Raw genomic sequence first — 18463 nt, forward strand, 5'->3', positions numbered from 1 at the left:
ACGGATTAAAGGAACAGTGTGTCACATTTAGGGGGATTTATTGGCAAACTAAGACTCCTTGTGTTTTCATTAGCTTAGCTCATACTCATCAACTCAAAAGTTGACACTGTAAGGCCCATTCTCCATCCATTGTGTGCGGTCCCTTTAAGAATTAGGATTTGGGAGTGACTCGGATATGAAAGCTAGTTTATCCGTCTTTCCTTTACAAGCAGGACAATTATTTCTCTCTCTCTTTATTTGAGAAAAGTTCATATTTGTGTTGTCAAATTTCACTATGACCCTGAAATTCTGTCTCTTGTGTTATTATATACTGAATGCAAGCAAAACTACAGAGCAAAATCACACTCTTTCTGATTGAACCAATCTATGAACTGTCTGAAACAATGGATATCCAAGGCCGAAAAAAATTGCCCGCTATATATATATAATCTCTTTCTCCAGCAGAGACGGGTTGTGTAATGTTTACAACTCATAGCTGTACTGAATGGTAATAGAGCACTGAAAGATAAAATAAAAATAACTCTAGTATAATTCAAATTAAAATATATTATATTTAAGAAAAAATAATTCAAATTTCTCTCTTTCTGTCTCGACCAATCACACGCACGCACTCACGCACCCGCACGTCCCTAAATGCCATGGAAACGGACCGGCCTTAGCCTTTCAGAACTTCTGATCTTCACTCTGCACTTGGACTTGAACACGAGCGGGACACTTCTTGAGCGGAACACCTCATGAGCTGAACACCTCTTGGACATCCATACCGTGGAGAGCCGACTCTTTGAGTTTTTAAACTTCTGGAGAAAAGCTACTTGATACGAATCTTTTGGAGAACTAAACTACTGGATCACTACTATCGTGGACAACAGGGGAGCCGGGAAAAGACCCTCGGTCGCCTGCCGTTCGAGGAGGGTCGCCTGCCGAGGAGAGCACCTGCCGAGGAGAGCACCTGCCGAGGAGAGCGGGCTGTGACTTGGACGATAAGCGTGCAGGTAAGACAACTTTTAGATTTATTTTAGGATTTTTCAGTTTGATACATCCCCTTAAATCCTTAAAAGTGTTCTCAGTTTAGAAATCAGTGAAACCTTTTGAGTTTAAAGGTGAACAGTTCACACTACGTATATTATCAGGCCTGTTGGGAAAAAAGAAATACCGGCCGGCGTTAACGAAACACCGGCCGGCGTTAAAACAAGCTGTGCTGGAAGCAGAGCTGTGCAATGAAAAAATAAGATAAAGGGAAAAAATATATTAAATGATAAAATAGCTATAACTTTGTGATTCTGTTTACCACCACTGGTAAAATGATTATTTGAGTGGCAGAATGTCTTAAATGTGGCAGGATGTCTGTGAAATGTGTTCACAATGTGGTTTGAAGGCATGGAATCTTCCTATTCCAAAATAGAACTTTTTCATAAAATGCTAAATATAGGCTTAAGTTGTGCACGTGGGTTTGTTTTGATTGTTGAAACTTGAGTTATTGTAGAAAAAACATCTGCTCCTTTTACTTTATAATATTACATCAACTATTTCTTTAACATTGAGATGCGCTTTGCTCGTTGTTGTGGTATTTTGTTTACGAGGGACAAGCGAGCGATCTGTTAAGCAACTGTCCGAGACTGCATGTGCGCGTGCACCATCTCCTCCACGCGCTGTGACATGCAACTCATAAACTGGGAGAATAATGAGTTATAAACTAAAGAGGGTACTGTGGTCATGTTGGATTAATGTAGCCATGTTTCACTGTGCGTCATGACGCACGTAGCTCAATGCATATTAAACACGTTCACGGTGTTTACTGCAAACCATTGATCGTTTTGTCCACACAAACATTGAAGTCCTTACAATTGTTTGGTGCAGAATAACTAACTAATGTTAGTTATTATAACGAACTAATGTTCGAACTAACAGAGGCAGAGCTGCACTATGTTTGATATTATTGTTAAAATATTAAAAGGCACAGCCTCTTGTGTGTTGGTGACACGTGTAGTGCGCTCTTCATTTTTTCAAATTTAATCTTTGATTATTCAATGTAATCCAGAAATATTTCATGTTATGAGAAATCCTTACAGTTTTAATTTTTCCCTCTCAGCTGGTGTGAACTACATCATGGAACGTCCTGCACAAGAGGGCTACAGGATCCTCCCGTACTCCTCTGACGACGGAGCAGGTGAAGTATGTGTTGAATATGTTTATTATGTAAACGGTGAGTATGAGGTCAGGCTTGATGTTTTGGTCCCAGCTAAGGAGGAGGAAGAGGACGTGGAGGAAGACGTCGAGGACGAGGAGGAAGACGTCGAGGACGAGGAGGAAGACGTCGAGGACGAGGAAGAAGAGGGGGAAGAAGAAGAAGAAGAGGAGGAAGAAGAAGATGATGAAGATGACCCTCTCACCCAGCGGTTACCACCTAGGAGTTTCTGGAAGGGGTTCTACCGCGTGCCGACTCCTCCTCCCTTTCCCGCTGGCCATCCGCTCTCCCTCCCTTTTGGTGTGGAACGTCCTGAAGAGGCTCCGCCCCTGGTCCCCCAGAGGTCAGAAGAGTCCACCAAGAGGAGCAGGGAAGAGGACCGCACGGAGCAGGTAAGTGTGAAGAGGCAGAGGACCGGTGACGTTTTGGTCCCAGCTGACCAGGAGGAGGAAGAGGACGAGGAGGAAGATGTCGGATCCGACTGGGAATACTTAGATTCCTGGTATGACTCCATGTTCAAGGATACAGAGGACGAAGAAGAGGAAGAGGAGGAGGAAGAAGAAGAGGGGGAAGAGGAGGAGGAGGAGGAGGAAGAAGAGGAAGATGAAGATGACCCTCTCACCCAGCGGTTACCACCTAGGAGTTTCTGGGAGGGGTTCTACCGCGTGCCGACTCCTCCTCCCTTTCCCGCTGGCCATCCACTCTCCCTCCCTTTTGGTGTGGAACGTCCTGAAGAGGCTCCGCCCCTGGTCCCCCAGAGGTCAGAAGAGTCCACCAAGAGGAGCAGGGAAGAGGACCGCACGGAGCAGGTAAGTGTGAAGAGGCAGAGGACCGGTGAGGACGACCACGAGGACACAGCGTCCTCCACTTCAGGCCTCTGATCCTCCAAGAGGAGGACCAGAGGAGAGGACTACAGATGGTCTCCACCCTCCACTTCAGGCCTCAGCTTCCCCACACACACAGAGGATACTGGCAGTCGGCTGAAGACAGCGACTCGGACTGGTATAGGACTGATAAAGCACCAGACAGCCTTCCCTCGCGTCTGGCGGGGTTGACGATAGGTAGCATCCTACAGCAGAGCTTTTAAATATCGCTTCTTTATACATCAAGATTGCTCTGCGGACGGCTGCCTCGACGTGTTGGTGCGCATTGTTTTGTTTTTGTCGTTAATTCGGTTTTATGCTGCGATACCCAGAGCTCTTTCACCAGAGATGAGCTCATAAACATCAGGGGAACAACTCCAGCGGACTTACTTCCAACTTTTCAGTTAACTTCTGTGGAATTCCTGGACATTCTCGTCTAAGGTGCTCTCACCGTAACTCATGCAGTGAAGCGCCGTAGGAGAGGCCAACGGGCTGGCGCGCTCGTGCGTCTTCGCACACGTGGATTTCGCACACCGCTGCCGGGCATATTTCTCTCTAACATCCGCTCACTGAGCAACAAACTGGACGAACCTCAGCTACTGGTGGGGAAAGACAGATACTTCTTCATCCTCCGTTTTGTGCTTCACTGAGACCTGGCTCTGTGGAACGATACCGGACTCTGTGCGCCAGCTGACTGGCTTCCAGCTGTTCAGAGCGGATCGCGACACGGAGCTCTCCGGCAAATCGAAGGGTGGAGGAATCTGTTTCTACTCCAACAGTGGCTGGTGTAACGATGTGACAGTGGTTCTGCAGCACTGTTCTCCTGATCTGGAATCTTTTACTCCTTTTACTCCCCCCGTGAGTTCGCTTCATTCATACTGGTCGGTGTTTACATTCCACCGCAGGGCAACGTGCAGGAAGCACAGCGCGCGCTCGACGACCAGATACTGTGTGTGGAGTGGACCAACCCGGACTCTTTAGTTATTGTCCTTGGTGACTTTAACAAAGGAAACCTCAGCCACGAACTCCCCAAATACAGACAGTCTATTAAATGCCCTACCAGAGAGGAGAACATTCTGGACCACTGTTACACCACAATCAGCAGGGCCTAGCACCCCGTCCCTCGTGCTGCACTGGGACACTCTGACCACGTCACGGTCCATCTGATTCTTGCATACAGGCAGAAATTAAAGCCCTGTAAACCTGTGGTGAGGAAATTCAAGCAGTGGACCAGTTAAGCTATGGAGGATCTTCAGGCGTGACCCCCTTCCCCAGTGACGACTCTCTCTATTCTGGAGAATCATCCCCGTCCCCGTGGTACGCTGCAGCCAAGGACAAGGGCAGGTTGCAGCGCGTCATTCGCTCTGCCGAGAGGGTGATTGGCTACAATCTGCCGTCCCTCCAGGACTTGTTCGCTTCAAGGACCCTGAAGCGAGCAAGAAAGATTGTAGCCGGCCCCTCTCATCATCATCATTTCCCTTTTATGCCTCTTGGCATGTAGGGCAGCAACAAAAGTCTTCCACTCCTGTCTGTCCTGGGCGAGTCGCTGGATGGTGCCCCATGAGTGGTTTAGGCTCTGCATCTCCTTCTCCACAGTTCTTCTCCGTGTGTTTCTTGGTCGGCCTCTTTTTCTTTTCCCTTCTGGTGTCCAATGTAAGGCTGTTCTTGTAATATCAGCAAGATCTTTTCTCAACACATGTCCTATCCATCCCCATCTTCTTCTCATTAGGATGGTCTCCATGCATTTTTGTTGGCATTTGTCATACAGTTCTTTATTTGAAATGGTGTTTGGCCAGAAAATGTGCAGTATTCATCTTAAACTCTTGGTGTGGAAGGTTGATAGTCTGTTGAGGTCTTCTTGTGCCGGCCCCTCTCACCCTGGACAAAAACTGTTCGTGCCCTTTCCATCTGGCAGGAGGCTGCGGTCCATCAGGACCAAGACCTCACGACACATGAACAGGTTCTTCCCATCCGCAGTCGGGTTCATCAACAACACTTCTACACTACACTTACATCTCACTTGTTTATAGTCCTGTTATCTGTTCATTTGTGCACTTTATTTTATATTTCACTTTATTTTAATTTTTCTGTAAATCTTAATATGTTTCTACTCTGCACTGTGTTGATTGTATGCACCTCCCCTCATGTCAAATTCCTTGGCATGGCAATAAATGGTTCTGATTCTGACTCTGACTCTGATTTATGGATTTTCCTTTTGAGTAATAATTGATGCTAGCTGCTGAAACCAGAGTAAGTATCAGTGAATGGTTGTTTTTCTGTTGTGTATTTTTCTTTGTAAAGTCTAGGTGTCTTTACCAGACAAAGGTAAACTAATAATTACTAATGTTAAGAAAAAGTCTCCAAGTCTCTTTTACTCAGGTATCGATGGCTGTAACACAGGAAGCAACATCCAGGATCTCCCAGACAACAGAGAGGATGTGTTCACTCTGGATTGATGAGAAGGATGGAGGACTACAGGACCAGATGAGAAGGATGGAGGACTACAGGACCAGATGAGAAGGATGGAGGACCAGATGAGAAGGATGGAGGACCACAGGACCAGATGAGAAGGATGGAGGACCACAGGACCAGATGAGAAGGATGGAGGACTACAGGACCAGATGAAGAGCGGCAGTCTCCTTTCTTTCAGTGGGCTGAGTAAGTAATCCCTCACTAAGACTACAGAAGTATCAGTACTAAGATTCCATCATTGGAGGCCAGATTCAACACAACAATGTAAAGGTCGTATAGTTGAGTTTAAAGTATTCATCTCTTGTGTTTGTGTCTCACAGGGCAGGACTCCTCTGTGCTTTTGGCTCACTCGTGGGGCAGCTGAGAGTGGACGTCATCTAACCCATCATCCCAGGAAGACCCAGACCCACCACAGACCACTGAACCACTCTCAGCACCCCAGAGAGTCAGAGACCCAGTGAGTACGGTGACGTCCTCCCCCGACACCACCCGCTCCACCCACCAGCCGAGAGGACGAGGAGCGTCCCGTCCCCACCGGCACAGAAGACGTAGTTTGTCTCCGTCTGCTTCTTCTGTGCTGGTGGGTTTGGGAACACAGCATGTTCATGTAAACTGTATGTATACTGTTTATTTACAGAGTAGCGCAATAAAAATCAATGTATGACAAACTTTCTAAATATGTCTTTTTATCGAAACAATATCAAAATATTTCTGATAATCTGACTATGTATGACAATTAATATACAATAAATATTGTGCCAATTATAATTTAATATCTTTTTGATTTTCATTTGACTCAAAGGCATTACTGTTAAGTATCGATAATCATAATATTACATGTTGATATAAATAAAATGGGGAAAGCTTTAGATTACGGCCCCAAGGTGCAGCAAAATTCTTCCCAATTTCATTCAAACTAAATCATAAATAATTGAAATCTTTACTGATTGTTAACCAGTACAGAACGTAATGATACATACATGTAGGTGCAAGGGAACAAGATGTGACGTTAATGAATAATTAATTAATTATTATCATTATCATTTTTTTATAACACTGCTGTAGTTTATTTCAAAATGATCATATAGAATTTACCAACACTGGAGAGGCACAGATGATAAAATAAAGAACTACATAGAAAATAACTTCAAGGTACATTTGTGTTTTTACTTTGCAACAAACCAAAGTAGAGGTAGAAGAGTACTGTCAGGTATACTGTTGGCCTAAATAGGTCATTGAAAAATTTGAGTCATTGCACAATATCAAAATTAAATTATGATATGACGAGGTCATCTTGTCGTATCACAGTTACTGATAGGTCTGTCGTTCAAATGTTTAAGCAGCCAAAAGAACACATTCCCCATTGCTCAAATTCTGAGAGAGCTCAGTGACAAAATTGATAACCTGCAAGTTCAACGTCAATCGTTCTGCTGTCCTCGATGGAGCAATAACGGGGTTTCAGATGGCTCTCCTAGGACCCAAATAAAAAGATGTCCATAACATTTTCAGTCGAATTAAATATTCCTAATGAGCTTGTGGTGACTAGTCTTCAATGGGTTCCAATGAAATGATCTGCTCATGTATTTCTTTACTTCAAGGCGGTTTGGCCTCTGGGTGTGCACCAGGTCAATGACTGGATCAATCAACCCATCAATCAATTATCTTAACTACGTAATCCCTTGTAAAGTCATTTGTCACGGCTCATCATAAATTCAGGAGGAAGAGCAAAGGGAAGTCAAAGGAACACTGTTGTGCTATCAGGAACACAAATCAATCAAAGCATAGTTGTCAATATGTAAATGCCAATAACAGCATGTGTTGAGGCAATGACAAAGACTAAACTGCAAACAGTGGAGAGATGATCAATACGTGGAATTGGAATCTATTGCTGAAGCAGTGGTTGGGTCAAAGACTTATTGAGATATTTGGATCTGACTCCTTTGAAGTTAGACCCACAGGACCACAGAATTAGAGACACAAAACAATCTGTCCAGTCAGTGTTTTCTCCTCAGAATTAAATATGGCATCTCAGACATCACCAGTTGTTTGCGTGCTGCAAAATGCGACCAGACGCAGTACATCCTGGTATTTGTGGCAAACTGCATTTGATATACTATGTATTAGGACATACTAGATGTTTTTCTGCCATATTAATAGAATGGAGGTATGGTTATTGGAACACACATACATACACCTTCACTAAACCACTGAACTGATCAGTGTTTAGTAAAAGAAATGCAACACAAATGAGCTTTTATGTTGGTGGTTTGGGAGTTGACCAACAAATCCACTAAAAGAGGAGATGTTGGTTTCCACAACTCTGCACTACTACACACATGTGAGATAAAATAAACCCAAGTCAGTGTGCAACAAAGTAAAGCACATGATGACCCTCAAAATGCTGTGTGATAAATTACAGCGAGCATAACATCATTATGATCTACAATAGTAGCCAGTTTGGCTCTGTGTTCAATAGATCGTTCTGTTATGAGACACTTTGCCCAACAACACACATACCCATTTGAAAACATGACAACAATTGTACTGTATGACTGAGAATCACACATTTTTATTACACCTTCAAATTGAACAATACCGCACCTGCTACCATGCCAATGTCATGAGAAATGGTGATTTCCTGGCTGCAGGTGATACAACACGGCGCTTACTGGTGCATGCTGCTCTCTGGTGGACTAGTACATACTGTATAACCACTTTACTCAAGAAAGGTAATTTCATGGGAGTTCTTTAATTGTTATTCAATCTAAGTCACACACAATTTAACTAGTAATTATGAACTGTTGTTGAGAGGCAAGTAAAGGTTCTGAGTTTCAGGTGATATGTCTCGGCTTCAGGGCTGGTGTTAACATTGAAAATGGGGTCAAGGAGAGTGATATTTTCTTAAAGACATTGACAAACCTACGCTTCTCTTTCTGGGCAGGCTGAAATGGGGAAAACACACACTGCAATGAAGTAGAAGATGTAGGTCTAAGAGTATTATTGTAAGTTTATCCTAAAACAGGCAAAAGCCGGAGCTGGTTTCATTGATAAAAACCTCCATATTTCTTGGCTTTTAGTGATACATAAATTCCACTCCCCATTTAAAATGTCTGTCCAGGCTCAATAGAAGATATGATGAGAGTTCTGAGAGATGCCAGGTGATTGGTTGATGACCTTGATTGCTGATTGACAGCACCTGTGAGGAGGCTGTGTGTTGAGTCTTGTGGTGTATAAAACAGCATCTCGACTGTTGCTCTCGACTAACCTGCTCTCTTATTCAACACAGCAGCTATCTGTAAAGTTGCAGCTGACATCTGTGTCCAGAATGGGTGAGTTATCACCTATCTTGTATTTGCTGAGGCATTTATGTGTCATGTTCTGAGTAATGTTGCATCTCATGAACTGTAATGTTTCATTTGTGAGATTTCTGCCCTGATGTGTGCTCATTTCCAATCTTTAATCCTTGGTTGAGCCACAAAGAAAGTGTTGATCGTGTATGCCCACCAGAGCACTGGCTCGTTCAACGCTGCAGCCAAAGATGCTGCTGTGGAAGTTTTAGCAGGTCAGGGCTGCACAGTGGCAGTATCGGACCTGTACGCCATGAAGTTTAAAGCCACTACTACTGCTGAGGACATCACTGGTATATCAATATCTCCCTGGTATTAGAAGAAGTTTAGCTTTTTATTGAACTTCAGAATTAAATTAAATAATTTGTCTTGGCAGGAGAAGTCAAGAATGCCGATCACTTCCGTTATGCAGAGACCAAACTCGCATGGGAGGAAGGAAAACTGTATGCTGACATCACTGAGGAACAACGCAAACTCACTGAGGCGGACCTCATCATCTTTCAGGTGGAGGCTTGGTGACAGTAATGCTTGTTCGCTAAACTTCTCTTAGCTCAAAGCTAACACTTTGCCTTACTTCTCAGTTCCCCATGTACTGGTTCACTGTTCCTGCCATCATGAAGGGCTGGATCGACCGGGTGCTCGCACTGGGCTATGCCTACTCCTCAAGAAAAGGGATACAGCCAGGGAATCTTCAAGGTAAAGGCTCAAATCAAGTGGTTTGCATTACTAGTCTGAAACTGTTGCATCTATTTTTCTAACTTGCTTTTTTTCTACACAGGACAAGAAAGCAATGCTGTCCTTCACCACTGGGTCTCATGAGTCCATGTTTAGTGCAGATGGTATTAATGGAGACATGAATGTCACAATGTGGCCACTACAGGTACTGAATCAGAATATTGCTTCAACTCGGCATTAAAGATCCAGAGTGTAGGATTTGGGAGTTTAATGGCATGGAATATATATTAAGCCTGATGTTTTATCACTCTATAAAACTAAATCGTTTTGGCTAGTGTCGCATGAGAACTTCAAATCTAAAGAGGGAGTTGGGCCTTTGCTTGTTTCTACTGTAGCCCAGAAGGGACAAATCTAACACAGATTCTACAGGTTTCAAGCTGTAACCCCCAATTGGACGACGCTCGTGCTTAACACTGTTTATCTCTCTATCCAGACTGGCATCCTGCACTACTGTGGCTTCCAGGTTATGGCCCCTCAAATCTCCTGGACTCTGTCTCACATTCCCTCTGAGGAGCGCAGCACCATGCTGGAGGGCTGGCGTACCCGACTGCAAGGTGTCCTGGGCGAAAAACCACTTTCCTTCACTCCCATCGACTGCTTTGATGGGGAGAAGGGTTTCCAGCTGAAGCCTGAGGTCCATGAGAAAAATGCCACCAAGGAGTATAGAGTGACGGTTGGGAGCCACCTGGGAAAGGCACTACCACCCAACAACCAGATGAAAGCTGGGGTCTGAAGACATTGGGGCTTCTGTATTTCCTTGCATGACAGAAAAATAAAGGCTAACTTGAATTATATTGCCGTCTATTACATGAGTTTTTGATGCATATACAATGTCATGGTTCAAATATGAAGGGCAGATTTCTTGTACTGAGTTTTCTTTGCATGTACAAGTGGCAGAGTCAAGAAATGATGTAAAGGACTCTTGAGTGCCAGTTTTTCTGTCTTGCAAAGGTTCACTTTAAAAATCTGCTTTTTGTCATTAGGATTTCTGATAAAAGCAGATTTCTGTGTAAGATCACTGGGTTATGATCGATGCTTGGTATGTATTTCAAAAACTATTCAAGCCAGATTCAGGAAACCCTACTTGGCTGACAAAATATAGTAAGCGGCTTATTATCCCGATAAGGACAGAAGAGAAGAAAATTATAATTAAAATTATAATAATTTTTTGACTGTATAGTAGCTAGCATACCGTATATTAAAGGCCAAATGTTGCCCTTAAAAAAAAAAACTACAATGGCTGGGAGCATATAAAAAGACCAATTACTAAGAGGGCTCAGTCATGTCAATATGTGATTCTTTATTTTAAGTTTGCTTTTGGTGCAGAATAGGTGAATCTCATTATTTTAAGACCATCTGTTGCCAGGAAACTCACAGCCACAGGTGTCTGCTATAGCAGACCGTATGGCCCCATTATAACTGAACTGGGGAAATGTATTGGTCCTATATAGATAGAGATATATATATAGCCAGGAATGCTATTAATAAAAAATAAGAATAATCCATCTTGAGATCTGTACGCTATGCCTGATGTTGCATAACTTGTTTTGTACAAGCAGGTTCAGATGTTTTCAATACATTAGGAACCAAAAAATAAAGAGGCCTCTTATTACTTTCTGTTCTCTTTAGTCAGAAGATGAAATAGTTCAAGGAGGATGAATCAGCCCACTTCTAATGTGATGTTAAAGCAATCTACAATTAAAAGTTGCAAATGATTAGATACATGCAGTGTTATTATGATCCATAAAAGTGACACACACTTGCTTGTGAGCACTTTTAGTCACCAGTTTCACATTTCACTGTCTCACACAAAACTTGAAACAAAATGTAGACGAAGTACAAATTACTCAAATTCAGTTTATCCGTGTAGTTAACCTCAACGTTTGTAACGTTACCGGACTTAAAGTGGTATTTCAGGTTCACAACCGGTCTACCTGAGCTCCTGTTGGTCTGTTTATGGACATAATATGAAGTATAAATCATCTGTAAAATCGTCACAATCTCACTAAGATATTAGTCAACCTCTGAGGTTTGAAAGTGAAGGCATTCAAAGTTAGTTTCCAAGGCTAACTACGGTCGGATGCAGGCAGACGAGCTGCCGCTAACGTTAGCTAGCTTGTCAGCTAACGTTAGCGGTAGCTCTTAGCTAGCTTGTCAGCTAACGTTAGCGGTAGCTCTTAGCTAGCTTGTCAGCTACGACTACTATTAACAAACATGTGATGTTTAAGCTCCCGGTTACGTTAGCTAGCTTGTCAGCTACGAACGTCACGTAACCGATCATTTTTACAAACGTGATGTTATAATGTACTATATATATATATATATAGTACATATATATAGTTGTATTCATTCAAGGCACAAACATTTTTGATTTAATTTATTAAGGTGACAATTTCTATATTACACATCTTTCATGTACATCAGCAATTAAACAGGAAAAAGAAAATATAGCATTACCATAAACCTCTTAAACCTTTCTTTTAGAAAAGAAAAATTTGTTATTGACACCATTTACAAGTTGTTTTCATAGACAGGTGAGTGACAGTGGTTTAGTTGCACATGGAGGATTCTGGGAAACAACATAAAAGCAGTGAATTATGATATTCACACGTTTGCCAACTTCTATATCCCTGGGATTTTAATTTGTGATCGACCCAGAACAAGATTAAAACAATACTCTGCAAAAATGTAAATAGGCAACTTCACCAATTAACTTTTAATCATGATACATTCGTTATATTTCACTGATTTTGTCTCAGTAGTTGTTAAGCTGAAGTCACAATTAGCCATCGAAAAAGGCCGTGTGTCATCAGCTCAAGTCTTTTAGCTTTTCCACGCCGGTGCAGTTTCTTCAAAAGAACCAAGAGCTGGCAGGACCTTGGCTATTAAACCTCCACTGTACCACACAGAGACCCATAAGGCAGACTACACTTACACACAAGAGTAAACTCATTCACACAGAAAGAGAAGGGACAAGAATTGGGAGAAGATTAAGCAGTTTCAGACAACACACAACAACAACTGGCTTTGTATCTCTGATCAGCGACATCTGGATGAAGCACAGACAGGAAACAATGATGCCTGAGTTATTTTGCAAGATGTTAATGAGTTGATGCAGTTTGGGATATTAGCATGTTTTCAATGCATAGTTTAGAAATATTTGAATCTATTTTTTAAAGTTTTTTTACAGTTATCAAACGGTTGCATGATTTTTTTGAACATGCCGACATGATATGAGATTTTAGCACGTTTCAATGCACGGATTAAAGGAACAGTGTGTCACATTTAGGGGGATTTATTGGCAAACTAAGACTCCTTGTGTTTTCATTAGCTTAGCTCATACTCATCAACTCAAAAGTTGACACTGTAAGGCCCATTCTCCATCCATTGTGTGCGGTCCCTTTAAGAATTAGGATTTGGGAGTGACTCGGATATGAAAGCTAGTTTATCCGTCTTTCCTTTACAAGCAGGACAATTATTTCTCTCTCTCTTTATTTGAGAAAAGTTCATATTTGTGTTGTCAAATTTCACTATGACCCTGAAATTCTGTCTCTTGTGTTATTATATACTGAATGCAAGCAAAACTACAGAGCAAAATCACACTCTTTCTGATTGAACCAATCTATGAACTGTCTGAAACAATGGATATCCAAGGCCGAAAAAAATTGCCCGCTATATATATATAATCTCTTTCTCCAGCAGAGACGGGTTGTGTAATGTTTACAACTCATAGCTGTACTGAATGGTAATAGAGCACTGAAAGATAAAATAAAAATAACTCTAGTATAATTCAAATTAAAATATATTATATTTAAGAGAAAATAATTCAAATTTCTCTCTTTCTGTCTCGACCAATCACACGCACGCACTCACGCACCCGCACGTCCCTAAATGCCATGGAAACGGACCGGCCTTAGCCTTTCAGAACTTCTGATCTTCACTCTGCACTTGGACTTGAACACGAGCGGAACACTTCTTGAGCGGAACACCTCATGAGCTGAACACCTCTTGGACATCCATACCGTGGAGAGCCGACTCTTTGAGTTTTTAAACTTCTGGAGAAAAGCTACTTGATACGAATCTTTTGGAGAACTAAACTACTGGATCACTACTATCGTGGACAACAGGGGAGCCGGGAAAAGACCCTCGGTCGCCTGCCGTTCGAGGAGGGTCGCCTGCCGAGGAGAGCACCTGCCGAGGAGAGCACCTGCCGAGGAGAGCGGGCTGTGACTTGGACGATAAGCGTGCAGGTAAGACAACTTTTAGATTTATTTTAGGATTTTTCAGTTTGATACATCCCCTTAAATCCTTAAAAGTGTTCTCAGTTTAGAAATCAGTGAAACCTTTTGAGTTTAAAGGTGAACAGTTCACACTACGTATATTATCAGGCCTGTTGGGAAAAAAGAAATACCGGCCGGCGTTAACGAAACACCGGCCGGCGTTAAAACAAGCTGTGCTGGAAGCAGAGCTGTGCAATGAAAAAATAAGATAAAGGGAAAAAATATATTAAATGATAAAATAGCTATAACTTTGTGATTCTGTTTACCACCACTGGTAAAATGATTATTTGAGTGGCAGAATGTCTTAAATGTGGCAGGATGTCTGTGAAATGTGTTCACAATGTGGTTTGAAGGCATGGAATCTTCCTATTCCAAAATAGAACTTTTTCATAAAATCCTAAATATAGGCTTAAGTTGTGCACGTGGGTTTGTTTTGATTGTTGAAACTTGAGTTATTGTAGAAAAAACATCTGCTCCTTTTACTTTATAATATTACATCAACTATTTCTTTAACATTGAGATGCGCTTTGCTCGTTGTTGTGGTATTTTGTTTACGAGGGACAAGCGAGCGATCTGTTAAGCAACTGTCCGAGACTGCATGTGCGCGTGCACCATCTCATCCACGCGCTGTGACATGCAACTCATAAACTGGGAGAATAATGAGTTATAAACTAAAGAGGGTACTGTGGTCATGTTGGATTAATGTAGCCATGTTTCACTGTGCGTCATGACGCACGTAGCTCAATGCATATTAAACACGTTCACGGTGTTTACTGCAAACCATTGATCGTTTTGTCCACACAAACATTGAAGTCCTTACAATTGTTTGGTGCAGAATAACTAACTAATGTTAGTTATTATAACGAACTAATGTTCGAACTAACAGAGGCAGAGCTGCACTATGTTTGATATTATTGTTAAAATATTAAAAGGCACAGCCTCTTGTGTGTTGGTGACACGTGTAGTGCGCTCTTCATTTTTTCAAATTTAATCTTTGATTATTCAATGTAATCCAGAAATATTTCATGTTATGAGAAATCCTTACAGTTTTCATTTTTCCCTCTCAGCTGGTGTGAACTACATCATGGAACGTCCTGCACAAGAGGGCTACAGGATCCTCCCGTACTCCTCTGACGACGGAGCAGGTGAAGTATGTGTTGAATATGTTTATTATGTAAACGGTGAGTATGAGGTCAGGCTTGATGTTTTGGTCCCAGCTAAGGAGGAGGAAGAGGACGTGGAGGAAGACGTCGAGGACGAGGAGGAAGACGTCGAGGACGAGGAAGAAGAGGGGGAAGAAGAAGAAGAAGAGGAGGAAGAAGAAGATGATGAAGATGACCCTCTCACCCAGCGGTTACCACCTAGGAGTTTCTGGAAGGGGTTCTACCGCGTGCCGACTCCTCCTCCCTTTCCCGCTGGCCATCCGCTCTCCCTCCCTTTTGGTGTGGAACGTCCTGAAGAGGCTCCGCCCCTGGTCCCCCAGAGGTCAGAAGAGTCCACCAAGAGGAGCAGGGAAGAGGACTGCCCGGAGCAGGTAAGTGTGAAGAGGCAGAGGACCGGTGACGTTTTGGTCCCAGCTGACCAGGAGGAGGAAGAGGACGAGGAGGAAGATGTCGGATCCGACTGGGAATACTTAGATTCCTGGTATGACTCCATGTTCGAGGATACAGAGGACGAAGAAGAGGAAGAGGAGGAGGAAGAAGAAGAGGGGGAAGAGGAGGAGGAGGAGGAGGAGGAAGAAGAGGAAGATGAAGATGACCCTCTCACCCAGCGGTTACCACCTAGGAGTTTCTGGGAGGGGTTCTACCGCGTGCCGACTCCTCCTCCCTTTCCCGCTGGCCATCCACTCTCCCTCCCTTTTGGTGTGGAACGTCCTGAAGAGGCTCCGCCCCTGGTCCCCCAGAGGTCAGAAGAGTCCACCAAGAGGAGCAGGGAAGAGGACCGCACGGAGCAGGTAAGTGTGAAGAGGCAGAGGACCGGTGAGGACGACCACGAGGACACAGCGTCCTCCACTTCAGGCCTCTGATCCTCCAAGAGGAGGACCAGAGGAGAGGACTACAGATGGTCTCCACCCTCCACTTCAGGCCTCAGCTTCCCCACACACACAGAGGATACTGGCAGTCGGCTGAAGACAGCGACTCGGACTGGTATAGGACTGATAAAGCACCAGACAGCCTTCCCTCGCGTCTGGCGGGGTTGACGATAGGTAGCATCCTACAGCAGAGCTTTTAAATATCGCTTCTTTATACATCAAGATTGCTCTGCGGACGGCTGCCTCGACGTGTTGGTGCGCATTGTTTTGTTTTTGTCGTTAATTCGGTTTTATGCTGCGATACCCAGAGCTCTTTCACCAGAGATGAGCTCATAAACATCAGGGGAACAACTCCAGCGGACTTACTTCCAACTTTTCAGTTAACTTCTGTGGAATTCCTGGACATTCTCGTCTAAGGTGCTCTCACCGTAACTCATGCAGTGAAGCGCCGTAGGAGAGGCCAACGGGCTGGCGCGCTCGTGCGTCTTCGCACACGTGGATTTCGCACACCGCTGCCGGGCATATTTCTCTCTAACATCCGCTCACTGAGCAACAAACTGGACGAACCTCAGCTACTGGTGGGGAAAGACAGATACTTCTTCATCCTCCGTTTTGTGCTTCACTGAGACCTGGCTCTGTGGAACGATACCGGACTCTGTGCGCCAGCTGACTGGCTTCCAGCTGTTCAGAGCGGATCGCGACACGGAGCTCTCCGGCAAATCGAAGGGTGGAGGAATCTGTTTCTACTCCAACAGTGGCTGGTGTAACGATGTGACAGTGGTTCTGCAGCACTGTTCTCCTGATCTGGAATCTTTTACTCCTTTTACTCCCCCCGTGAGTTCGCTTCATTCATACTGGTCGGTGTTTACATTCCACCGCAGGGCAACGTGCAGGAAGCACAGCGCGCGCTCGACGACCAGATACTGTGTGTGGAGTGGACCAACCCGGACTCTTTAGTTATTGTCCTTGGTGACTTTAACAAAGGAAACCTCAGCCACGAACTCCCCAAATACAGACAGTCTATTAAATGCCCTACCAGAGAGGAGAACATTCTGGACCACTGTTACACCACAATCAGCAGGGCCTAGCACCCCGTCCCTCGTGCTGCACTGGGACACTCTGACCACGTCACGGTCCATCTGATTCTTGCATACAGGCAGAAATTAAAGCCCTGTAAACCTGTGGTGAGGAAATTCAAGCAGTGGACCAGTTAAGCTATGGAGGATCTTCGGGCGTGACCCCCTTCCCCAGTGACGACTCTCTCTATTCTGGAGAATCATCCCCGTCCCCGTGGTACGCTGCAGCCAAGGACAAGGGCAGGTTGCAGCGCGTCATTCGCTCTGCCGAGAGGGTGATTGGCTACAATCTGCCGTCCCTCCAGGACTTGTTCGCTTCAAGGACCCTGAAGCGAGCAAGAAAGATTGTAGCCGGCCCCTCTCATCATCATCATTTCCCTTTTATGCCTCTTGGCATGTAGGGCAGCAACAAAAGTCTTCCACTCCTGTCTGTCCTGGGCGAGTCGCTGGATGGTGCCCCATGAGTGGTTTAGGCTCTGCATCTCCTTCTCCACAGTTCTTCTCCGTGTGTTTCTTGGTCGGCCTCTTTTTCTTTTCCCTTCTGGTGTCCAATGTAAGGCTGTTCTTGTAATATCAGCAAGATCTTTTCTCAACACATGTCCTATCCATCCCCATCTTCTTCTCATTAGGATGGTCTCCATGCATTTTTGTTGGCATTTGTCATACAGTTCTTTATTTGAAATGGTGTTTGGCCAGAAAATGTGCAGTATTCATCTTAAACTCTTGGTGTGGAAGGTTGATAGTCTGTTGAGGTCTTCTTGTGCCGGCCCCTCTCACCCTGGACAAAAACTGTTCGTGCCCTTTCCATCTGGCAGGAGGCTGCGGTCCATCAGGACCAAGACCTCACGACACATGAACAGGTTCTTCCCATCCGCAGTCGGGTTCATCAACAACACTTCTACACTACACTTACATCTCACTTGTTTATAGTCCTGTTATCTGTTCATTTGTGCACTTTATTTTATATTTCACTTTATTTTAATTTTTCTGTAAATCTTAATATGTTTCTACTCTGCACTGTGTTGATTGTATGCACCTCCCCTCATGTCAAATTCCTTGGCATGGCAATAAATGGTTCTGATTCTGACTCTGACTCTGATTTATGGATTTTCCTTTTGAGTAATAATTGATGCTAGCTGCTGAAACCAGAGTAAGTATCAGTGAATGGTTGTTTTTCTGTTGTGTATTTTTCTTTGTAAAGTCTAGGTGTCTTTACCAGACAAAGGTAAACTAATAATTACTAATGTTAAGAAAAAGTCTCCAAGTCTCTTTTACTCAGGTATCGATGGCTGTAACACAGGAAGCAACATCCAGGATCTCCCAGACAACAGAGAGGATGTGTTCACTCTGGACCAGATGAGAAGGATGGAGGACTACAGGACCAGATGAGAAGGATGGAGGACTACAGGACCAGATGAGAAGGATGGAGGACCAGATGAGAAGGATGGAGGACCACAGGACCAGATGAGAAGG

At 43.8% G+C, this 18463-nt stretch overlaps 1 pseudogene; it reads left to right on the forward strand.

Annotated features, from left to right (window-relative positions):
• The first annotated feature begins 8845 nt into the window (after window positions 1-8845).
• On the forward strand, window positions 8846-10335 carry LOC142954379 (NAD(P)H dehydrogenase [quinone] 1-like; annotated as a pseudogene).
• The last annotated feature ends 8128 nt before the right edge of the window (window positions 10336-18463 follow it).

This window comes from Anarhichas minor, unplaced genomic scaffold (genome assembly GCF_050575085.1).
Source record: "Anarhichas minor isolate MPS153535 unplaced genomic scaffold, ASM5057508v1 ptg000020l, whole genome shotgun sequence".
Classification (NCBI taxonomy): Eukaryota; Metazoa; Chordata; class Actinopteri; order Perciformes; family Anarhichadidae; genus Anarhichas; species Anarhichas minor.